Below are 25,963 nucleotides of genomic sequence, written 5' to 3'. Positions count from 1 at the left end.
AAGGCAAACTTCAGAACTATTGCAGAGATGCCAGGGATAAGAGCTATCATTGTAGGAAAATATTGGAGATACTGGCATTATGTCCATTGAGAAGGCTAAGAAGCAATTTAATTGAGATTGTTAAAATGATATGTGGGCAGCCAGTGATGAATCAATAATCAATTTAATAATAATTGCAAAAGACTGAGGAGAGGGTTTAGGAAAAGAAAAATAGATGAATAAGTTATAGGACAGGTCTGTCAGGATTGACTTAACAAATGGATTAGTTTTCAATGCAGTTTCAATTGATGTGGTGGGCTGAAGGGCCTCAATTTGAGCTGTAATACTTCTATTCCAGTTTATCGTTGTATTGTGACATTGACATATTTATATCATAACTTTGAATTTTCTATTGTTTGTGCAGACTAGCTCTCTCTTGTCTTTATATCAGCCTTCAATCTTGCTGACTGCTACCATTTTGCTACCTTAGTGGGCAGTATCTAAGGGAAACAATCACAAGTATTCAGAAGCTGGGAGTTCAAGCTTTCTAGCTAAAATGGATGCCAAATGGCTGCACAGTTCTGTAATTTTACTTCGTAATGCTCTACAGTAATTTATTTAAAACATTTGCAGATGTTATACATGTTTGAAAATGTGTTTATGTACTTTGACACTTGCTAAGAACATTCCACATTCAGTTAAAAATAAGTTTCTTTCAAGAATGCTTAATCATAAGTAACAGAAATAATCACAGAAACATTATTTTTCATAAACAGTGAAAAGCCAATGTTAATTTTTATTACAGAAGTCATAACATAGTTTCAGTTCCCTTAGTAACCCCTCTATGACAAAGTATCTGTCTGCATGGACAAAGAGTAACCAATTCCCATAAAAGTTTATCTTTTCTGTGGTCTCCATGTTATAAAAGCTTTCAGTTGCTCACTCTGTTGTTGAGTTTGACTATGATAATAGTTGAAGTATCTTGTAATACTCTCCCAATAATAAGAAATTGATAATCCTTGGGTGATGCAATTAGACAAAAGGACCTTCAACCAATTCCAGGGAACTTCTCAAATAAAAAAAAATTACTGCCGATGCTGGAAATCTGATATAAAATTAGGAAGTGCTGGAAAAATGTCTGCATCTGATCCCAGGAGGACCAGTTCCACCACAGAACACACAGATGGCCTCCTTCTTTAAAGGAGACAGCATCTGTGGAGAGAGAAACAGAGTTAATGTTTCGAGCATGGTATGATCCTTCTTAAAAACATATTGGACTTGAAACATCAACTTTATTTCTCTCTCCACAGATGCTGCATGATCTGCTGAGTTTCTTCAGCACTTTCTGTTTTGTTTTTCAAAGGAATTTCTCTTTTATTTAATAACCAACTTCACCAAATAGAAGTTGCTTTTAAAGACTCAGGTGCAGAGTAATAATTTATAGTGTCAAACAAGACAAGTTATTAAATGTTAAGACATTTTGAACAATAAACAAAACAAAGGTTCTGAGGAAGCGTCAATGGACCTGAGACATTATCTCTGATTTCTCTCCATAGGTACTGCCAGACCTGCTGAGCTTTTCCAGCAATTTCTGTTTTTGTTTCTGATTTCTAGCATCAGTAGTTCATTCAGTTTTTAAACAATTATCTACTTTGACACTGTAAGATAACCTATTCCATTTTATGGGATGTGCATACAGAGAAGTACTTTGATCTAATTCAAAAGATTCTCTGAATTAAACTGATCAGAGATATGGTTTCTTAAAAAAAAGCGTATTTTTCCTAATCAGCCTGTTCAGGGATATTATTATACATTTCTGGAGCAGGTAGGACTTGATCCTTGATCTGCCTAATTCATAAGTAGGGAAACCATAATCACATCACAAGAGCTCTCAGGATATTCTTTAGTCAGATAAAAGCAGTGAGATGCAATCTGATCCCCAAGGGTCATCATTAAGTGCAGTGCCCAATCTAGCCAGCAGCAATTGCCAGTAAAAGAGTTTGTCATGACATCTTACCAGTTAATCAAGTATCTCATTCATTATCTGAAATGATCAACTCTTATCCATCCATTGTGGATAGGAACAAAATGGCAAATCTAGCAACCCCATTCAGTGTTGGTAATCTGATTTCTATTTCTGCATCTTTTTAAACATTACTTCACAACTCTACGCTTTAACTGAAACACTTTATGTATTTGCTATTTCTTTGTTCCCAAGTGGATGAGCAGCTATTTTGGTGATATATCAATTACTAATACTTATGCCAGTCCTGTGCAATTTGATGTGACTTGCCAGTGAATAAATCAACTGTTTTCTTTCAGACAAAGGCATATGATTAATACGCTATTGTCATGACTATTTAGGCTCTTTCTCTGGATCTTATTATGAGCATTTGTGTTAGAAATAAAAGAATTCTGGAATGGCAGGATTGATATATAGAGAGAGATTGAGTCGGTTAGGATTGTATTCAGTGGAATTTGGAAGAATGGTGGTCTGGGGATCTAAGAGAAACTTTTAAAAGTCTAACAAACTATACTAGAACCCAGAACCAGGGATTATAGTTCAAGGATAATAGGTAAACCTTTTAGGACTGAGATGAGGAGAACTTTCTTCATCCAGAGAGTGATGATCTTTCTTCATTCAGAGAGTGGAACTCACAGAAAGTGGTTGTAGCCAAAACATTGTATTTTCAAAGGGAAGTAGATACAGCCCTTGTGACTAAAGGGGTCAAGTGGGTGGGGGTGGGATTAGACTTATTGAGCTCAATGATAACTATGATTATATTGAAAAGCAGTGCAGACTCGAGGGGTTGAATAGCCTACTCCTTCTAATCTACCTTCTATTCTAAAAAGAGGTTATTGCTGTAACATTTGGGTTGACTGGAAATCTGTCAAGGTTTTGCTTCTCTAAGTGATCATTCTTTGGTGATGATAGTGAGGATATGGGCATCTGGGAGGTAGGACAAAATGGCTGAAGGAGCTGCACAAAATGGCTTCTGCATTCCTAAATTGCACTGAACCAGACAGAAACAAGAAACCGAGGAGAAAGTGAGGGCTGCAGATGCTGGAGATCAGAGCTGAAAATGTGTTGCTGCGCTTTTCCAGCAACACATTTTCAGAAACAAGAAACCGCAGACCGATGTAGATCCGATTAAATGCAGAAGTAATGGTTTAACCCTAACCACAATGCAGGACAAATACAATTCTAAGAATAGGTTGTTTACAAGAAATCATGATGGGCTAAGGCAAAAGTGCACATGGACTTCAGAGAATTCGCTTGATTGTTACAATGCGATCATGCTCCATGTCTGACTATGAACAATGTATAAAAACCCTATGCAAACTCTGTAAGTTGTGGGATTCTTTTGGTGGTCTAGGAGAACTCATACTTCTGGGCTGATCAGAGTCTACTGACCCGGCTGTATCAAAGAATAAATGATTGCTTGTGTGATTGACAAAGAGTTGTTTACAGGTGTGTTTATTGACCAATCGTGGAACCGAGAGACCCCCCAGATCTTCAACAGCAGTATCTAGCACAGACAAGGTCCACAGCAGAGTGAACCTAACAATGAGAATAGACAAATGGCAATAGGCTTTTCATTTAAACTTCCTAATTAAGGTGTTTCCTGAAATATTTAAACTGAAAAATGTGTGAAGGTATAGTATGTTAACTTAGTGAACAACATTATGATTGAACATTCTGATAAAGAATTAATACAGAATCATTACATATACTTCACTTATTAGTCTTATGTAAAACTTTGCCCATAAATAAATGGACAGGTGCACATTGTTGAAACTTCTGTAAGTTAGATTTGAAGGCTGGAGATAGAATGTTCTGGGAAGTGTGCAAATAATCAGGGACAATGGCATGGGTTAGATAAGAAAAGGATATTGTAAGGCTTGGGCCTGATTGAACAAGGATAGAGGTATGAGGAAGGATTAAGAAGTTAATGAAGAAGGAATGACATTGAAGGCTAGTTTTTCAATCCAAAGTTTAGACAAAGAACTGAATATTTTATAATTTCGAGGTGCCGGTGTTGAACTGGGGTGGACAAAGTTAAAAATCACACAACACCAGTTTATTTTCCAACAGGTTTATTTGGAAGCATTTGCTTCTGAAGCGCTGCTTCTTCATCAGGTGGTCAGGTTTTATAGCAAATTTTGAAAAAAAACCTTTATAGGATGAAAGACCTATAAAAAATTCATTTAAGACCATCCCAGAAAAATAGTATAAATGAAAAGACTTTGGAAGAGCTTAGTGCAATAGCTGGTGGAGAGAAACTCCTGAGGGTCGACCAATGCTGACACTTTTGAGTGACTTCAAATATTGTGACAATGTGAGGCACTGAGAAGAAAGAAATTAGGAGACTAGAAGCGAAAGAGCTACTGTTTGCACACATCAGCCATTCTGTATGATCTGGATTAATGCTTATGATTTGTTAGATTTATTTGTGTTTGTTGTATCACATGTACATTTGTTATATATACATATATAATCCTGTTTTAAACTTTAATTAAACTTCATATAGCTGATCATATTTCTTGCACTTGATGCAGGTAGTTCAAATTAATTTTCAAAGATTAAAATCACTATAATCACAGTTCCTATCAAGAGTAAACAAAATTACTATTTGTTGTATTTCCTTTTTCAGCAAACTCTATATAGAAATTCATGGTCTGTGATTCATATCTTTTCTTTATAGCTTGCTTGAGATATCCAAGATTAATGCAATAATGCAATTTGAAAATTGGGATAAAAATGGCCGGAAATATTTCTTTTGATGCTACTTGCTTTTGATGTTATTTCCTTTTGAGAATGATGATAGATGGACATTGTTTTGAGAGAAGCTGTAAGAAAAAGTAAAAGAAGCCTTAGACTGACCATACATGATTTGAGCAATATCTGGGAGGTTTAATTTATTTTATGGATTTTTTTTGATTGACCTCTGGTTAGCATTTAGTTTTCATGTCCTTCAGGGAAAACTGGTCCTTGAAAGACAGAGTGACATGTTGATATGTGGATGTTAATGTAAATAGTCATCATATGTTTTACTTTTTAACTAAAACCTAAATGAACTTGCCTTTTCAGTATTTCAGGAACCTTTCTGTTTTGTGTCCTGACACATGCTGTATCTAATTAAAATCCATGCCTTTTGTTAACATTATACACAGTGGGCTAGATTTTTACAATGGTTGAAGTAGTTTCTGGTTTAGCTGAAGTGATATTGGATCCCCAATTTCGGAAGCCCCATCTCTGAACTGTTTTCCAAACCCACGATTTTTACTGGTGGAGAAGGGGAAATGGGACGGGTTATAGTTTGCACATCTGTGGTTGACTGAGGAAGTTGCACACATAAATGTGCAACAGTCTTCAAGCATTCCATTTGTTGTTGGTAAGTTGTCTCAAACATGATACATCGGGTTCAGATTTCTTAGAAAGATCGAACAATACCAGGGTAAATTGGAGAGATCAGCCTCTCTTTATGAGAGACAGATGTCCTTTGGGATTGTTAAAATTAGACATGAATGCATGTAACAATTAACTTAATAGGTCTGTGTCACCAGTGTTGTTACTCTCTGGGGTCATCTTAAAACACAGAAAAATAACCAAAACATATAAAGGCAGAAAAATGATGAAATAAAGAAACAAATTTCAACTTTACAGTTCTTCTTATAAAGTCCTCAGCTATGGGAGCAGCCAGCCATGAGTCACCTCACTATGTTGCCAGAACAAGGGTTGTCACTTTTCAGTGCCATCTTGCCTCCACTGATGCTGCTGCGACCATGCTTCCTGGCTGGATCTCGCCAATGCAGTTGCTATCGATGCCGCCAGGTTCTGCACCAAATCAAACTCGATACCACTGTTGCCATCAAGAGTCCACTCTGGGCCCATCTCGCCAATGCTGCCGATTATAGTGGGAGTAAGAGAAAGAATATAATATACTGAGGACATATCATTGACCTGGGTGTTCAATCAATTTATAGATAGAGCATATTTATAAATATCTATTCACTTACTCTGTTATGTCTGTTGTAGTTACATTGAGCATATAAGGCCAACTTGTTTTTAACATCAATAAGATGTGCAGCATCTTCAGTCCTGAAAAGGTTGCGATCTGAGACCTTTCCCACTCACTTTGAGAAAAATTGTGTTATGTATGATGCCTCCACGCATTTCCCAAGGGAAAGTTTGATCCTTTATCTTCTCTTCTCCAATTAACTTTATAGCGTTAAGTCAGTGAAATGGCCAATGGCCAACTTTAAAAGAAATAAACAATTTAAAGAAGCACTTAATATGTAAATTTAATGAAAATAAATTTCTTTCAATGCAGCATTTGAATAAGTGCCAAGAAGCTGGTGAGAAAATATTGTAGAAAAGTGTGGAATATTTTGCAACCTCAGAGGCACTATTGTTGAAAAATAGCTAAACACCTGGAGGATAAACAATGAGACAAATGAATAGTAATTCATGAATTCTCAGAAACATTTTTAAACAAGTGATAAGACCAGGCTTTTGAGCTTAGTGAACAATTAAATCATTTCTGTCAACCACAGGGATAAACAATAATCTTTAAAACAAAAATACACAAACACAGAGACATCTTGGCACACAAAAGTGTCCAATTTACCATAAGCTCCCCTTGAACATTGGGACAAGGACACTATCAAGAAATTATACTGTATTGTGAATATAGTTTTCTTTAAAAATTATTTGTTGGAATATATTAAATGGTGTGCGAAGTGAATTTTACATGAGGCATTTGCCTGGAGGCTCTGCTGCAAATGCTCCAACTAGCTCAGTAGTGAAGGCAGAGTAAGCTTACTGATGTTAGATAGTCTGTAGCCCCAATAACATGGAGGTTTCACAAGTTTGGAACTGCATAGCTTGGCAAAATGAGGAGATAAGACTGATGCCAAGTATCTTCTTAAATTTAGTATTGTTGAACTGATAGACCACAATGTAGCAAATAGTGGTCACAGTGTAATTTTAATGAATTGGCATAAATACATCTCTGAATTAGATTATTTAAAAATGTACACTTTCAGACTAACTGTGAATTGTAGGCGGATGACTAGCACTGTCGATTTACTGAAATAATGATGAAGGCAAATGGCCATTTAGAAAAACTTATAGTTCAAAGCTACATTCCACCCCCTTTTGAAAACAAAAACAATATTTCCACCTCAAACTTTTCAAGCAGTTTGTTCCAGCTTCAGACTTTAATGCATAGTTGCATAATTGATATTTGGATCAATATGATAAGATTCCAACTTTGCACAAGCATGACTGAAATGCAGGCTTGACCTGTGCGTCACAATTTACTGTTACCATTCTGTATGGCCCCAGTGAAACTGGACCCTGTCCCCATTCTGGTTAACCTACCTTACATCTTTATCTCTGCAGGCCTTGGCTCTCAAGGCTCCTCTGGTCCATATCAAAGTTGAAGTGACCATCATTCAATGGAAAGAATTCAATCTCACTATCTAAGAAAGGAGAACTTAATTGTAAGAGTGTTTCTTGACAGTGAGATTCTAATTTTTGGATGCCTGGCTACTTAAGTCTTCACATTTACCATTATTCTTGCCTCAGGGAACAGAAGATAATCCTCAAAAAAACTGGGATGGTGTAACAAAGAGTCAGTCTGAATTCCCATTACTTGTTTACTAGTTAATTATATTGATTCATCATCGGAAAGAATAATCACCTGAACTGTTCATAGTGCTGTGTACCTTTAACAACTTCACAATCTCCTGCAGAGGCAAAACAGAGAGTACGAGTTTGTTTCTTTCTGGGTTCTGCCAGGCCCATTCAGCAGCTGATCTCAATACAACCCTGGTCTAAACATGGATGAAAGAGTTGCACTCTTCAGATGAGATGAGACATAAAGGCAACATTTAATATGGCATCAAGGAGACTCAGCAAACTGAAGTCAAAAGAGAAGCTGGAAAGGTTTACAGGATAAATTAAGCTGAGCAGGATCATGTAATCTGTTTGAATATTCTAGGTTCTGACAGTAAAATCTGACTCTAGCACAACTATAACTACCAAAAATCTCAACTCAAACTTATTTTGACAAGCACAGTGGCAGCATTGTCTAAAAGACCTGCTAAAAATATACAGTTACTACGTGTTAGGATAATTATGCACCTCAGTAAACCTCATTACAATAAACCTTTTTTGTAAGTTCCTTCTGTAACAATTGCAATTTATTTGCCACTTCTGTGGCATCTCCAGCTTTGATCCATTCAGTTTTCTGACCTGTATCTGCTTAAAGCATCAACTATCTTAAATGCTGAAACATATTGGCATAAAACATATTGGTATTTAGAAAGTATTAAGAACTTGAGTTACTACACCAGCTGAAGTCATGAATAATGATCACCATCTCTACAGTTAAATTGATTTCTATTAACTGTTAACATTTTAATCTAAAGCAATTGCTAAGTAATAGGAAATAAATTAGCAAATTGTATTTTGCATTCATTGAAGTGTTGCATCTAGTAGAGCATGTTTTGACATGAAATCGAGAAAATAGAAATTAAAAAACAGAAATTGCTGAAAAATCACAGCATCTGTAGAAAGAAAGCACGTTAACATTTTGGGTCTGGTGACCCTTCTTCAGAACTGATGGTAACGAAGAAAAGGTTTGTATGTTTGCTGAAGAAGGGGAGGGGGGAGGAGTCCAGAGAGAGAAAATACTGTTGGTCAGAAATAAGGAATGGGTAAGGTCAGCCTAGAAGAATGAATAGCTGCCAACTGGGACCCTTAGTAGTTGACAATGGGTTGTTGGTTGTAGCAGTCCATTTGATGTCAAAGCCGGTCTGTAGGTGTTGGGGTAAGGACATGCTCCATATTGATTGAAGAAGGCTGCAGCATTCCCAAACGGAAAATGATATCTTGTTCTTCCAGCTTGCGCTGAGCTTTGTCGGAGCTTGCAAAAGCCTGAGACAGAGATGTTGGGCAGGGAACATGGTACTGTGTTGAAATGGCAGGCAACCAGAAGTTCAAGAACATGTTTGCGGATTGAATGTAGGTATTTTGCAAAGCAGTCATCCAGTCTGCGCTTCATCTCCCCAATGTAGAGGAGACCACATTTTGAGGAGTGAATACAATAGACTAGATTGAGTGAAAAATCGGTAAATCACTGCTTCACTCAAAAGGTGTGTCTGGAGCCTTGGATGGTGAGGGAGAAGGAAATAAATGAGCAAGTGTTACACCTTCTGCAATGGCATGGGAAGGTCACATGATGCTGTGAGGGTTGTTGAGAGTAGAGAAGAAGTCGACCAAGTTGTCCCGGAGAGAACATTTCCTGTCAAAGGGTGACAAGTGAGGTTAAGGCAATATGCGTCTGGTGATGGAAATGGTAGCCAGTGATCCTTTGAGTGTGGCTGCAGGGTGGGATAGTACATGAGGACGAAGGAGACCCAATTGCTGCTGTGGGAGGTAAGAGGGTGGTTAGAGCCTACGCTTGGGAGATGGGTCAGATATGGCTGAGAGCCCTGTCCTCCATGGTATTGGGGAATCCTTGGTTGAGGAATAAAGCAGACATTCTGGAACAACATGTATAATTGAAATAGATGCAACAGAGATGGAGGAACTGGAAGAATACAGAAGAGTCTTTGCAGGAAGCAGAATATGAGAATGCATAGTTGAGATATCTGTCGGAGTCGGTGCATTTATTTTGACTAATGATGGCCAGCCTATCCCCAGAAATTTAAACAGATGTCGAGGAGTGAAAAGAAGGAGTCAGAGATGGATCAAGTAAAAGTGAGATTGGGGTGGAAACTGGAATCGAAATTGAAAAACTTTTCCAATTCTGGACGAGAGAGGGAAGCAGCCCTGATTATGTCACCACTGTGCCAGAGAAAAAGTTGTGAGTCGGGGCATGAAGAAGGAATGTTCCATATACCCCTCAAAGAGACAGACAGAACTGGGGCCCATGTGGGTACCCGTGGCCACATCTTTGACCTGACAAAAATGGGAGAAGTTAAAGGAGACGTTGTTTGGAGTGAGGGTGAGCTCAGCCAGTTAGAGGAAGGTGGTGGTGGATGGGGATAGTTTCGGCTTATCTTCCAGGAAGAAGCAGAGTCCTGAGACTGTCCTGATGGGGAAGGGGGATGCACAGGGTAAAAAGGAAACAGCTGCAGCTGGAAATTCTGAAATTGATATGAAGCTTCAGCAGAATTGTGGATGTAAGTGGGAAGGAACTGGAAAAATGGAGAAAAAAATGAGTTGAGGTGGAAGAGCTGGAATCCGTGAGGCAGGAGCAGCCAGAAACAATGGATCCTGTTTGTGGATTTTGGGAAGGAAATAGAAGAGGACTGTGCATGCTTGGGGTCTATGAGCTTGGATACAGTGGGGGTAAGATCACAGATGACATGAGTTTAATGGCAATTGTGGACAAGATGGCCTGATGTTCTATTGTGACATTTTGGACCGGTGGGGGGGGGGGGGGGGGGGGGATGTTAGGAGGAGGTGTCCAAGAGCTGGAGCTTAATCTCTGCAATGTAGCATTTCATCTGTCTTACATTCATGCCCCAGGTTAGAGAAAACAGACCTCTAAATAGTTGAAGACCAGCAAAGATATGCCTCCTCATTGTGATACCATAAACCCATGATTCACTGGAAGAAATCACATACTTTCCATGATAAATGATCAATGTCCATGGATCAACTACTGAATTATTCTGAAATGTGGTACTATGAATTTTCCTTTCTGTACAATCTAAAGTATTATGGGGCTATATTTCCCCATTTTCAGAGGTATGCTATTGTAGTGGTGATAGAGTAAGTCATTTGAGAAATAACTTGTTCCATAAAACTGCAATTGTCCATTGCAGGGTATCGGTACCAGAGAGGCGTGCTTTGTCTGCAGTGACTGTTTTCTCTTGAGGGCCATAACTATGAAAGAAAATACACCCTCAGTGATGTGTATTGTCATATTTCAGTCAAGTATTGGTTCAACCAAATGATGATTTTATTTTACAACATTTCATTGTAAGAAATCTTTTAGAGTAAAACTTTATGGTCAATGATGTTGGCTTTATTATTTGTTTGGTTAGCAGGGTCATATACCTGGCTGACTACCATCTGTTATTCACCTGCTGCATAAAGCAATTTCCCACGAATGCAGTTAATAGAAATCAAACAGTTTAGTTCTCAATGTTTTCTGATGTTATCTCGACAAATACATGTAGGAATGATGTGAACATTTTCGATAATGTAATCAAGTGAGCTGTGGGACTCATGACTAAATTACATTTTGGTTTACCATTTCAAGTGATGTTAGGGACTGGTGCCATATTACTTGTCTAACCTGTTAATTGCTACAAACTGCAATTCTGCTTCAACAGTTTTTGAGCCACAGTTTACAACGAAAACAAAAAAAAAGTGTTTCCAGCATTAATTTCAACTGATTTTGATAGAGCTGCCTAAACAGGCAAATAACAAATTGCAAGTGTCCATTAAAAAAAACTCATTCAACATTTCCATTGAAGTCATACTTTATTGCCCTTTCTCTGGTTGTCCCTGAGAAGATAGGAGTAAGCTGCATAATTCCAGTTGATTGGCTTGTCAGTCCATTTCAAGGAGCTGTTTGAAGCCACTGATATTGTTGTAGATACAGAAACACACATAGGCCAAATAGAATAAGGACAGCAGGTTTTGTTTGCTATGGAAGATTAGAGAACCAGATGTTTGTTTCAGAATGATCTCGTGGTTTATTGTCACCATGACTGAAAACATTTTAGCTAGATGTATTTCATTGATTGAATTTATATTTTCTAGCTCCTATGGTGGAGTGAACTCCTGTCCCTATTCCTGGATTACTCATTTAATAATGTAACCACAATGCATGCATATCCCTGAGTTCAATTGAAGAATTAACATTTACCATCTAAGGTAGTCACGAACATAAAAGTAGACTTCAGTTGGATTAAATACTGATAATCTTCAAGCATCAATTACCTCATATGACAGGATTCAGCAAAATATCCAATTCAGCTGTTTTCCTATCTTTCACATAAATTGAGAAAAATTGTACCCCTCAGAACTGTTAATTGATTCTTCAAAAAAAAAATTGCACAGGAAGCAGAAATGAAGCCTCTTCACCAGCGTGGAGAAATATTTTTCTCTTGCTTTAAATGCTTTTAGCTTCAAGATTCAACAAGCAATAAGGACTACATGTTTCATTTAAAAAAAATGATTCTAGTTTCAAGTTGTTTGCTTAATGACTGACTAGCACATGGCATATCAATAGCTTAAACTAATGCTTTTCACAGCTTAAGTGGCAAGGATTAAGTTTTCAATGCAGTATGAAAATTCTACATTGCATTCTCTCACATTGTGCTATTTCATTTTCCTAAAAACACATGGGGTGGTGTTGTGGAAACATTTCATGCATTCATTCTCTCAACTTTGCTAGAACCCGAATGAAAGTCCTGTGATTGTAATAGATATTCTCATTTTAACAAAAGATTGATATGTTCTTCAAAGGCCATGAAGAACTTTATATTCAATGGGAATGGAGAAGTCTCATGCATCTTGTTTTATTTATTGAGAAAAGTTGGGAAAACTTGGAGAATTCAAAGAATTTTAGTCGTAGAACACATGCCATGAGTTGAGGGTTTTTCTTTGCTAATGTTAGAAAAGATTTCTCGACAGCCCTGAGGTTCTGATTGCTTTGAAACTAAACTGCTGGTGAGTAACTAGCTGGATTAGGTGTTTCCCTTTCACCTTAATAACCTGTGTTCAAATCTAACCCAGTCAAATGGGGTGAAAGTTATTTTTTTGTCAGCCGGCTTTAACACTATTACATGAAATGAGGTTTGGAAGCATCAACATTATAAGTGGACCTAAAGCACCAAAGTAACCCTAAGATAGCATTAATTTGTAATTTCAGTCAAACTTGTCCAAGAATATCAATGGAAAAATTCTCACAGCAGTACATTAAAGGTACTAGTTTGATGTTGAAGTTGAAGCATGTTGTTATGACAGAGTGGAGTGAATTATGTATTCCTTTTACCTGAAGTGGAAATAGGTCACCTGTATACAAGAAAATATTAATTTTTGGCATGCTTGCCTTTATTGGCCAGGGCATTGAATATAAAAGTTGGCAAGTTATCTTACATCTTACGATACTTTAGTTAGGTCACATTTGGAATATTCAATATTCAATAGTTGCCACACTACCAGAAGGACATGGATGTTTTGGAGACGGTGCAGAGAAGATTTGCCAGGACGTTGACTGCTCTGGGGGGTCTTAGTTATGAGGAGAGGTTGGACGAACTCAGATTGTTTTCACTGCAAAGATGGAGGTTGAGGAGAGACCTGATAGAGGTCTACAAAATTATGAAAGACACATAGAGGCTGGATAGTCAGAGACTTTTTCCCAGGATGAAAAGGTCAACTACAATAGGACACAAGTTCAAGGTGAGAGGGGGAAAATTTAGGGGAGAGGTAAGGGGAAAATTTTTCATGCAGAAGGTGATGGATGCCTGGAATGCATTGCCAGAGGAGCTAGTGGAAGCGAGCATGTTAGCAATGTTTAAGATGTATCTTGATAAACAAATGAATGGGAGGTGAATAGAGGAATATAAACTGTGAATGGGCAATAAGCAGTGGTTCTAAATAAGCATTAGGAATTGGTGGGCTGAAGTGCCTGTTCCTGTGTTGTATTATGTTATATAAGTGTTAAATATTAGCATAGGCCTCCGTATCTTCTGTGGCATTATATTCCTGTTTCTTAACTTTTTTGAGCATACTAACTGAAACATGTTGCGAGGTCCATCTTTTGTTCATATTTACAAATTTGAAACATGAATTGACAATAATCTAGGGTCTTAAGATCTTTTTTCTGAACACTCCATGCTAAAGTATGATAAAGGTCTCTAAGTACATAATATCTTGTGGGAATTTGAATTTTTAAAAATTGAGGCAGATGGGTTTTGGTTTCAGTTCTTTAAAAAGAATTTTGAGGTTGGAAAATAATTTGTAAAAGTAATTTCAATACGTAATTTCCAAGAAAGCATATGACTTGGTAATTACCGAGATAGATTCTGGTAGTATCAATTGATGAAGTGTTTACACCGCTGAGTTTATGATATACCGAAGGAAACAAATGATTAGGAGATACTGGTAGTTGAGTATCTGTTTTATTCAAGAGGATCAGATTAGAATTTCATCCTAGCAGAAATAAGAGGTTTTCAGTTCAGGTGAGCAGGTTTATCCCAGCAGTAGGACAGTTCGTTAGATTTCTGTAATCTCCAGGTTTCTGGAATTTTCACATCTTGGGATGAAAGTACCCTGTAGATTATTCATCTTGAGAATAACAATGAAGTAAGACCAGGGAATATGAGTAAAATGAAGAAACTGTATTTCATTTAAGGAAAAAAAACTTTGGGAGCAGAGATGAAGTAACTGGATTTATATGAGCAGAAGTAGAGGCTTGTTTTCTTTCTAACATTTTTTTCCTTTCTCATAGTTTTTCAAAATATAGCTCCTGTTGAAAAAATGAATTGGAGAAACACCTATTCACTGAGAACTCAAAGAAAACATTTAGTCACATTTAACACATTTCACCTGAGTTGAGGATACAACATATCAATTAATCAATCATGGCCCCAGGTTTAATCTAACTCCTTGAGGACCTTAAGGACTTTTTAAACTGTCTATTCTTGATATTCCTTTTCATACTAACTATTCTCTCATTTTCAAGGTTTATAGCTGTGTCACTAGTGCCCTATGAATTGAAATACATTTCTCTCACACCAAGCTTTAGGCTTATACCAATTCCCATGTGGCTCAAGTAATAATCTGGAGTGTGTGTGTGTGTGTGTGTTAGATCTGTATTTTATTTTTCTCAAGGTAACAAAATTCTTCTATCACTCAAAGAAACTTTGTGTTTGGCTCAATAATTTGACCTAATGAACTAGGTTTTAATTGAACTTGAGGTATTTGTCTGCTAAAAATCTTTGTTGCACACAGCTGAGGGTTAAAAGGAGGGTAGCTAACTCACTCCTCTCTTTCTTGTTGTAACAGTGATGACTGGCATAATTCCCTGCTTTGATTTCAATCCTTGAATTGTCATTGTGTTCTTGCCTTATTTTTATTGGCAAGATCAAAAACATTTGAATGCCTGTGAAGTCAATGTTAAACTGCAAAGCCCATATCAATATCACTGAAATTGACTAATGAACATGTTAAAATTGGCAACCAGTCTCTCCCAAGGGTTGACATTGACACTGTCTAACCAACTAAAATTAAATTGGGGATTAGAGCTAGCTGCATTTTTAGAGCTGCTTACATTTTTCTTGGACTTCACCACCGACACTTGAATCCATACACTCATCTGTTCTCAAATTCCCCTCCTTATTTCCACAGAAAAATGAGAGCCAAAATTAGTAGCATTCCTGATACTTACTCATTTAGGATTTTCTATGGAGGGAGCACTTTCTTACAACACACTGTACTCCCTGAACAAATTACTCTCCAGCTGTGTAGGAGTAATCTGAATTTTTTTTAGAAATCAGCTAAGCAGAATACAATGAGTAATGCAATTGAAGAGTTGTGTTTGAGTAGAGGCATGCAATTTAATAGAATATTCATGATAATTCTTCATATTTAGTAGCAATACTCTCTGTTTTCAGATCTCATTTGGACTACTGCATCCAATTGAGGATGTCAAACTTTGATTAGGAAGGATAAACTGACCTTGGAGGAAGTGCAGTGCAGATCCACCAGAGCAAAACCAGCATTCCTAAGAATTATATGGATACTGCGGTACGTTTTGATGTAATTGACTCTTTTAAAATGAAAGACGAATTCTAGCCAACAGCAGCATTTTGAATGACCTTTAATTCACCAAGATTAGAATGTAGGAGGTTTACCAGCTACAACGGTCACGGCACACAAGAAATAATGTGAATTCCTCTTTGAAGCACAACCGAGGCAGAAAAAGGATGTAATGATCCCATACGCATCAATTTTGAGATTTGCCTTTCTAATTAGAGTCATGTTCTGCCTGCTTAGTAGCTCACTAGGAGGGATTGTTTGCCCAAAACAAATGACATGAATATACAAAAATCGAAAGAACTGCAGAAGCTGTAAATTAGAAATAAAAATAAAGATTGCTGGAAAAGCTTAGCAGGTCTGGCAGCATCTGTGGAGAGAAATCAGAGTTAATGTTTCGGGTCAAGTGACCCTACCTCTGAGGGGAGAACTTCACCTGAGTAAAGACCAGCACTCCAAAAGCTACACTATCCGTACTAGTAAAACTCCCCTGCACCATGACCTCCTAATTTGTGCAATATTCTTTTGTCTCGCACCTTGTCATATTGCCTTATGAAAGTCAAAGCACTGTACATGATATCTTTTATACACAGCACATGTTACTTCTTCAAAGGATTCAAAGGAACGGTTAAATGTGATTTTTCCTTCACAAGATCATGTTGACTCTTCTTCATTACTTTGAGCTTTTTCTGTGTGCAGCTCTAAACTCCTTAATGAGCAATTCTAACACGTTCCCCAGGACTCGCATCAAACTAATTGGCCTCTACTTTCCCCTTTATTAACTCCCTCCCTTCTGGAAGAGAAGGGTTTTATTTGCTTCTATCCTGTCTGATGGAAGCTTTTGAGAATCAATTCACTTTGGAAAGTGAACACTAACACATCTACTACCTCATTAGCCACATCCTTTAAACCTCTAAGTCTATTGAGACCTGTAGACTTGGACATGAATTCCTTTGAAGTCCTTGACTGCTGAGAATGTTACCACAGTAATATGCTAACTTTAATATTAGTTGACATGGAGAGCAAAATTGGTCTTTGAGCAGTTGCAGTCTGTTTGAGGTGCAGGTTTTATTTATAAGTGTTAAGGCAGCAAAGATAGAACATAGAACATAGAACATAGAAAAATACAGCGCAGTATAAGCCCTTTGGCCCTCGATGTTGCGCCGATCCAAGCCCACCTAACCTACACTAGCCCACTATCCTCCATATTCCTATCCAATGCCCATCTAAATGCCCATAAAGAGGGATAGTCCACCACTGCTACTGGCAGGGCATTCCATGAACTCACGACTCGCTGAGTAAAGAATCTACCCCTAACATCTGTCCTATACCTACCACCCCTTAATTTAAAGCTATGCCCCCTCGTAATAGCTGACTCCATACGTGGAAAAAGGTTCTCATGGTCAACCCTATCTAAACCCCTAATCATCTTGTACACCTCTATCAGGTCACCCCTAAACCTTCTTTTCTCCAATGAAAACAGCCCCAGGTGCCTCAGCCTTTCCTCATACGATCTTCCTACCATACCAGGCAACATCCTGGTAAACCCCCTCTGCACCCGTTCCAGTGCCTCCACATCCTTCCTATAGTACAGCGACCAGAACTGCACACAATACTCCAGATGCGGCCGCACCAGAGTCTTATCCAATTGCAACATGACCTCAGGGCCCCGGAACTCAATTCCTCTACCAATAAAAGCCAGTACGCCACATGCCTTCATTACTGCACTATTTACCTGGGTGGCAACTTTCAGAGATCTGTGTACATGGACACCAAGATCCCTCTGCTCATCCACACTACCAAGTATCCGACCAGTACCCCATCTTTTTGTTACTCTTACCAAAGTGAATCACCTCACACTTACCTACATTGAACTCCATTTGCCACCTTTCTGCCCAGCTCTGCAACTTATCTATATCCCGTGGTAAGCTGACACATCCTTCCTCACTGTCAACAACTCCACCGACTTTCGTATCATCCGCAAACTTGCTCACCCAACTTTCTAGCCCCTCCTCCAGGTCATTTATAAAAATGACAAACAGTAATGGTCCCAAAACAGATCCTTGCGGAACACCGCTAGTAACTGCACTCCAAGATGAACCTTTACCATCAACTACTACCCTCTGTCTTCTTCCAGCCAGCCAATTCCTAATCCAAACCTCCAACTCACCCTCAATGCCATACCTCCGTATTTTTTGCAGTAGCCTACCATGGGGAACCTTATCAAACGCCTTACTAAAATCCATATACACCACATCTACCGCTTTACCCTTGTCTACCTCCTTAGTCACCTTCTCAAAGAATTCAATAAGGTTTGTGAGGCACGACCTGCCCTTCACAAAACCATGCTGACTATCCTTGATCACATTATTCCGATCCAGATGTTCATAAATCCTATCTCTTACAATTCTCTCTAAGACTTTGCCCACAACAGAAGTGAGACTCACCAGCCTATAGTTACTAAGGTTATCCCTACTCCCCTTCTTGAACAAGGGAACCACATTTGCTATCCTCCAGTCTATTGGCACTATTCCTCTAGACAACGAGGACATAAAAATCAAGGCCAATGGCTCTGCAATCTCCTCCCTTGCTTCCCAGAGAATCCTAGGATAAATGCTATCAGGCCCAGGGACTTATCTATTTTCACCCTTTCCAGAATTTCCAACACCTCTTCCCTACATACCTCAAAGCCATCCATTCTAATTAATTGTGACTCAATATTCACATCGGCAACAATGTCCTATTCCTGAGTGAATACTGACGAAAAGTATTCATTCAGTGTCTCCCCAATCTCTTCAGCCTCCACACGCAACTTCCCACTACTATCCTTGACTGGACCTATTCCTACCCTAGTCATTCTTTTATTCCTGACATACCTATAGAAAGTCTTAGGGTTTTCCCTAATCCTACCAACTAAGGATTTTTCATGTCCCCTCCTTGCTGCTCTTAGTTCTCTCTTCAGATCCTTCCTGGCTACCTTATAACTCTCAATCGCCCCAATTGAACCTTCACGCCTCATCTTTACATAGGCCACCCTCTTCCATTTAACAAGGGATTCCAATTTCTTATTAAACCACGGCTCCCTCACACGACCCTTTCCTCCCTGCCTGACAGGTACATACTTATCAATGACATCCAATAGTTGCTCCTTGAACAAGCTCCACATATCAATTGTGCCCATGCCTTGAAGCCTACTTTTCCAAGCCACCCATCCTAAGTCGTGCCTCACCGCATCATAATTTCCCTGCCCCAAGCTATAACTCTTGCCCTGCAGTGCACACTTATCCCTCTCCATCACTGGAGTAAAAGTCACCGAATTGTGGTCACTGTCCCCAAAGTGCTCACCTACCTCCAATTCTAACACCTGGCCTGGTTCGTTACCCAGAACCAAATCCATAAACTGAATTATAAACTGAAATGTTTTCTGTGAACTGCTAGCAAAGATTGCCAGCTTCAGGCCATTGCTTGAGATTCGTGTTTCTCCATTTAGGATTTTGAATATATTCTTTCTCTGTTTTATCATTTATCCAAATTTGCAACATTAGAAGGAGATTGAAATTAACAGCGCCATTCCCATCCAGTATGCCCACACAAATTTGATGTAAATGCGTGAGCCCTGTGAGTATATTTAATTGGAAGAATAGTAAAAGAGCTACCAGGTACATATTGGAATTTCCCACACAGTTGCCTCCTTTTTTAATCCTGTAAAATCTGCAATGTCTAATGGAGATCCCGATATGGTAGAGATTTTTATAGGTTACTCAGAAGCTGGGGCCATATCCAAACCCTTCGAGATCTGTTCAAAACTCTGATCATTGTATAGATCTGCAGGGAAATAGTGACCTCACGTTAATGTGCCTGGGCTGGTCATCCAATGGCCCAGATAATGTTCTGGTGACATGGATTCAATCACACTAGTGCAGCACATTTAACATTTTAAAATCAATTAATTAGTAATTACGGAAGTGAAAGCTAGTCTCAGTCATGGTGACCATGAAACCAAGGATGAGACTGGAGCCAGTTCAGTTAGAAGGATAGATTTAAGAGGTTGGGCCTATTCTCCTTGGAGAGAAGAAGGTTAAGAAGAGATCCAAAATTGATCCAGCTTGTGAAAGGATCAAGGAGAAGGCACAGATTTAAAACAAAGGAGGTAAATGTGAAGAGAAATTACATTTTAACACAATGAGGACACAATGGTTTGTGTCTGGAATGTACTGCCTGAAAGTATGGTAAAGGCAGGTTAAAGGCAATCATGAGGACATTGGATTGGATAGTTGATTGTTTCTATTTAAATAAAATGCAAAGGTATGGAATAGCTTCCTTTTTGCTGTGACACTCAGTGATCCTATATCCTCATTGTGTCCTATTCGCTCTCCTAATTTCCATTTTAAATTTCCCATTACACACTCTGTATTCCTCTAGGGCCTCAGTATCTGCCATAAGCTTCCCCTTTTTCTCTTTATTCAAATTTGTATACCCCTTAATATCTAGGGTTTGTTGGATTTGTTTGGTCTGATTTCTATCTTTATTGGAACATGTTGGCTCTGTACTCGCACCATTTCCTTCTTGAATTTGTCATACTGCTCTGACACAGATTTGCCTAAATGTATCTGCTCCCAGTCCACTCTGGTCAGACAATATCTGACCTTATTAAAATTGGCCTTCCCCACAGTTTAGAACTTTGATTTGTCTGTTTCTGTTACAGTTGAATCTCCTATCACTATAGCCTTAGCTTTCTTCTTCCTCCCCTCTTGTCCAGCAGACAGTTCCATTGTGCCATGGATTTGGCTACCATTGCTTTCCCTGCACAGTCATCTTCCACAACATTATTCAAACTGGTATATCTGTTAGAAAGGGGGCTGGCCACAGCAGACTCCTACAATACCTGCCTTGCTCTACTCTGCCTGGTGGTTACCCATGCCCTTTCTGGCTTTTCAATTTTCATCTGCAGTGTGATCATCTCAGCGAATGCACTATACATGGTACACTCAGCTTCGCAAATGATCCACAGTGAGTATGTCTGCAACTCCATCTCTGAAATGTGGTTTACCAGTAACTACAGATGGACACAGTTCCTGCCCACATGACCACCAAGAACAAGTGAAACTTGCATGATTTGTCACATAGACAGTTGTGAGCTCTGCTGCCATGACTTCACTTCAGCCCCTTAATTACTCCTTGTTTATAAAAAGAATATGCTTATAGTAGAATATTACAAACCAACTTCCCTTATGCTAATGTTACTTTCCTTACCCTACTTTGATTACTTTATTATATTGGCTCCAACTTCCACTTATCTCTGTTGTTTTTCATCTCTTCTCCCAAAAAAAGACAAAGCCTAAACAGTTTTGATGCAGGTGGTCTCTCCCTTGAGTCTGTAGCATCTTCGGGTGGCAATTAACATCATCTGTCCTACATCTTCATCATAAAGTGGATGACTGAAGTTTAACCCACCCTCATGAATTTCTTACTCCTAATGCTCTGCTCTAACTCAATGTTTAATTGCAATTGCATGACTCAACTTTTAGCAATTTGGAACACACGTACAATATACTGCCAAAGGGACCACGATCAGCAAGGCATATTAAGCCACGGCCCTTAAGGACATTACTGCCACATACTGCCTTGGAATCGTGACATGGTCAGTCATGCAAAGCTACAGAGAATTCATTGGCAGAGTGACTACATAATTAAAGAGCAGTATCTCACCTGGGTTGGGGGAGTCCAGAACTAGAGGGCATAGGTTTAGGGTGAGAGGGGAAAGATATAAAAGGGACCTAAGGGGCAACATTTTCACACTGAGGGTGGTACGTGCATAGAATGAGCTGCCAGAGGAAGTGGTGGAGGCTGGTACAATTGCAACAGTTAAAAGGCATTTGGATGGGTATATGAATAGGAAGAGTTTGGAGGGATATGGGCCGGGTGCTGGCAGGTGGGACTAGATTGGGTTGGGATAACTGGTCGGCATGGATGGGTTGGACCAATGGGTCTGTTTCCGTGCTGTACATCTCTATGACTTGATGACTCTATGTATTTGCTGAGGTCTTAGATTTCTGTATGCAAGACCACATCCATAGTTTGTTTGTGTTGTTGGTACAAAATTATGGGGTCTTGATCTTAGAGGGTAATTGAGAAATCCTGTTTAAGAATCTGATCCTCATTATTACTAACAGGAGCTAATGCTGCCTTAAATCAAGGTCCACTTGACAATCTTTGTTGGTATATTGGTAATTCAATTTCACATGCTGCTTCACCTTCTGCTCCTTCATATTTAAGTGTAACGAGAATGTCAGCAAGATGAAATCAACCTCTTAGTTTCCAGCAAGTTCAACACTATTCAAAATCCACATTCACTGATTTCTGCCATTCTGTCTTGAAATATTTAAAGGAATTGGAAACTCAAAATAAATGACAGCAGAACCAAACAACAGTTCAACAAGTCAACAGCAATTTTCACACTGAATTAACAGCTCACTTGTCAATCGTAAGTGCCTAGTTAGCACTTATGATGGATCAGCTAACAACTATCTCGTCAATTTTGTACTGACACCAATTCAAGCTAAGCTCACTGCCATTTATTTGTCTTTGTACTTTGCGAGCAACAATAGAATGCCCAAGGTCACCATATACACTCCGTGTTACCGCTATGTGAGAGCACCTTGATAAGCAAGCAGCAGTTTGAACTTGCCTTACTGGAAGACTATGAAATGTTTCACCTGATTTTATAAGCTATTAATGGGAGGTCTAACATAACAACAGCTATTCATTTAATAGTTAACACAGAAGCACATTTTCATGATTATTTGCAAGAGTTGAGCAAATTTTTATAGAATCCCCAGTGTGGAAACAGGCCATTCAGCCCAACAAGTCCGCACCAACCCTCCGAACAGCATCCCATTCCTCCGAACTAATCCCTGTAACCCTGCATTTCCCATGGCCAACACACAAAGAACAAGAACATTACAGCATGGGAACAGGCCTTCCAGCCCACCAAGCCTGCACCAATCTCCATCCTCTATCTAAATCTGCCACCCATTTTCTAAGGATCTGTATCCCTTTGCTCCCTGCCATTCTTCTATCTGTCCAGATATATCTCAAATGACACTATCGTTCCCACCCATACCACCTCTGCTGACAATGCGTTCCAGGCACCCACCACCCTCTGCATGAAGAAATTTCCATGTATATCTCCCCTAAACTTTTCCCCTCTCACCTTAAACTCGTGACCACTCGTAATTGAGTGAGTCCTCCACTCTTGGAAAAAGTTTCTTGTTATCCACCCTATCTACACTTCTCATGATTTTCTGGCCTCAATCAGGTCACCCCACAACCTCCTTCTTTCCAATGAAAATAATCCTAATCTACTCAACCTCTCCTTATAGCTAGCACTCTCCATACCAGGCAACATCCTGGTGAATCTCCTCTGCACCCTGTCCAAAGTATCCACATCCTTTTGATAATGTGGCGACCAGAACTCTACATAATATTCCAAATGTGGCTGAACCAAAGTCTTATACAACTGAAACATGACCTGTCAATGCTTGTACTCAATACCCCATCCGATGAAGGAAAGCATGCTGTATGCCTTCTTGACCACTCTACTGAACTGAGTTGCCACCTTTAGGGTACAATAGACCTCAACACTCAGATCTCTCTGGACATCAATCTTCCCCAGGACTTTTGCATTTACTGTATAGTTCATTCTGGAATTGAATCTTCCAAAATGCATCTCTTCACATTTGTTCAGATTGAACTCCATCTCCCATTTCTCTGCCCAACTCTCCAACTGTATTCTGCTGTATTCTCTGACAGTCCCCTTCACTATCACCACCAATCTTAGTATCATCTGCAAGCTTGCTAATGAGGCATCCTACACCTTCCTCCAAATCATTTATGTTTACCACAAACACCTAACCTACACATCCCTGAACACTATGGGTAATTTAGTATGGTAAAAACAATGACTGCAGATGCTGGAAACCAGATTCTGGATTAGTGGTGCTGGAAGAGCACAGCAGTTCAGGCAGCATCCAAGGAGTTTCGAAATCGACGTTTCGGGCAAAAGCCCTTCATCAGGAATAAAGGCAGTGAGCCTGAAGCGTGGAGAGATAAGCTAGAGGAGGGTGGGGGTGGGGAGAAAGTAGCATAGAGTACAATGGGTGAGTGGGGGAGGAGATGAAGGTGATAGGTCAGGGAGGAGAGGGTGGAGTGGATAGGTGAAAAAGGAGATAGGCAGGTAGGACAAGTCCAGACAAGTCATGGGGACAGTGCTGAGCTGGAAGTTTAGAACTCTGGTGAGGTGGGGGAAGGGGAAATGAGGAAACTGTTGAAGTCCACATTGATGCCCTGGGGTTGAAGTGTTCCGAGGGTGTCCCGCACCAATCAACCACACCGCCCTGTGGCCCAACATTTCAACTCCCCCTCCCACTCTGCTGAGGACATGGAGGTCCTGGGCCTCCTTCACCACCGCTCCCTCACCACCAGACGCCTGGAGGAAGAACGCCTCATCTTCCGCCTCGGAACACTTCAACCCCAGGGCATCAATGTGGACTTCAACAGCTTCCTCATTTCCCCTTCCCTCACCTCATCCTAGTTTCAAACTTCCAGCTCCACACTGTCCCCATGACTTGTCTGGACTTGTCCTACCTGCCTATCTCCTTTTCCACCTATCCACTCCACCCTCTCCTCCCTGACCTATCACCTTCATCCCCTCCCCCACTCACCCATTGTACTCTATGCTACTTTCTCCCCACCCCCACCCTCCTCTAGCTTATCTCTCCACGTTCCAGGCTCACTGCCTTTATTCCTGATGAAGGGCTTTTGCCCGAAACGTCGATTTGGAAGTAATTTAGTGTGGCCAATCCACTGAACCTGCACATAGAGTCATAGAGTTTAGGAGGAAATCAGAGCACCAGGCAGAAACTCACACAGACACAGGGAGAACATACAAACAGTCCCCCAAGGCAAGAATTGAACCTGGTTCCCTGTTGCTGTGAGGCAGCAGTGCTGACCACTGAGCCATTGGGTGTTTATTCTAGTTTAATGAAACTGCTTATCATGTGTAAATAGAGCAGCAGAGGTGTAAGTGGCAAGGGATACAGCTGAGAGTGTCAGTACAGACATTAAACTATAAAATCAACAACAAAATGTGTGCAGTTCCCAACTCTGTTCTATATCATTGAACTGGCTGGACATATGAGGATCAGTAAAACAAAAGCAGTAGCAGTTGGAAACATATAAAATAGAATGAGTTTTTACATTGAAGCCAGACCTCTATTATTGTTTATCCAATATATGGTGAAATTGAAGGATCGATACACAATGAATAGAATAATTTAACTTCTGGCTTAGGAAGAATATCATTGAGTAAATGGATTTTATTTTAACATTTTGCCTGTTATTATTAAAAAACATTAATGTACGTCAAACAAATTTGAAATTATCTTTAATTTTACCTTTTATGTGCTTTGATGAATTTTATATAAAGTCAGTCAAGGAAGGTGATTAACAGCTGTTTCTATTGATCAAGCATTCAAAATTAACATATTCTTCAATGAAAATATTTTAAACAGAAATCATTGTGATAAGATGCAGGGCTGATTCCAGCGACATTATAAAAACAAGGGAGAGTAATACGAGTTTTTTATTGTGCTGTTGTAAATCCTATTAGACCTGCACCTATATAGCAATTTACATAATCACCAGATTTGTCAAATATATTTTCATCAGGCTTTTCATTAAACACATCTTTTGCTAAAGCACAGAACTGTTTTAATTTTGGTCACACTGATTTATTCAATAAACAGACATAAGAAGAAGTTCTCTGAAACACTTTGATGAATTTTGCTAAGTGTTCTCCAATTCCTGTTCCATCAAATTAGCGAAATACCTGTTGAAACCTCAGAAAGGTTACATCACTTTTAGACTTCCCATCAAATTTAAGACAGATAAAAGCATTCCAAGGAAATTCGCCTCTAAAAGCATGACAATAAGTCAGTTATTACCTGTGTAACCCCTTTCTTAATAACCTCACCACTGATCACTGATATTCGCAGCAGCTAATGTACTTTTGAAGTTTAGTCACTGGTGCAACATAGGAAATGTGGCACCCTATATGTGCTCAGTAAACATTCAAAAGTAGTGATGTAATAATGATCAGATAATCCTTTTCTCAGTGATTATTTTTGAGGG

The 25,963-nt window shown here is 39.2% G+C and overlaps 1 long non-coding RNA gene across 2 annotated transcripts; it reads right to left on the bottom strand.

The window, feature by feature from the left end:
• Nucleotides 1-738: 738 nt before the first annotated feature.
• LOC148145117 (uncharacterized) lies at nt 739-25,844 on the bottom strand. 2 transcript variants are annotated; one of them, XR_015750991.1, is made up of 4 exons: nt 25,777-25,844; nt 6,001-6,240; nt 5,696-5,885; nt 739-4,830 (listed from the first exon to the last, which is right to left on the bottom strand). It is a non-coding gene; the product is annotated as an uncharacterized LOC148145117 (long non-coding RNA). The 2 variants fall into 2 exon arrangements; XR_015750990.1 differs by lacking the exon at nt 25,777-25,844 and adding an exon at nt 7,367-7,464.
• Nucleotides 25,845-25,963: the final 119 nt, after the last annotated feature.

The sequence above is a fragment of the Chiloscyllium plagiosum genome, unplaced genomic scaffold, assembly GCF_037043375.1.
Source record: "Chiloscyllium plagiosum isolate Xiang-an unplaced genomic scaffold, Cpla_swu_hap1 HiC_scaffold_26, whole genome shotgun sequence".
In the NCBI taxonomy this organism is placed as follows: domain Eukaryota; kingdom Metazoa; phylum Chordata; class Chondrichthyes; order Orectolobiformes; family Hemiscylliidae; genus Chiloscyllium; species Chiloscyllium plagiosum.
Note: the sequence above shows the minus strand (reverse complement) of the source record. Positions and strands in the feature narration are given on the sequence as shown.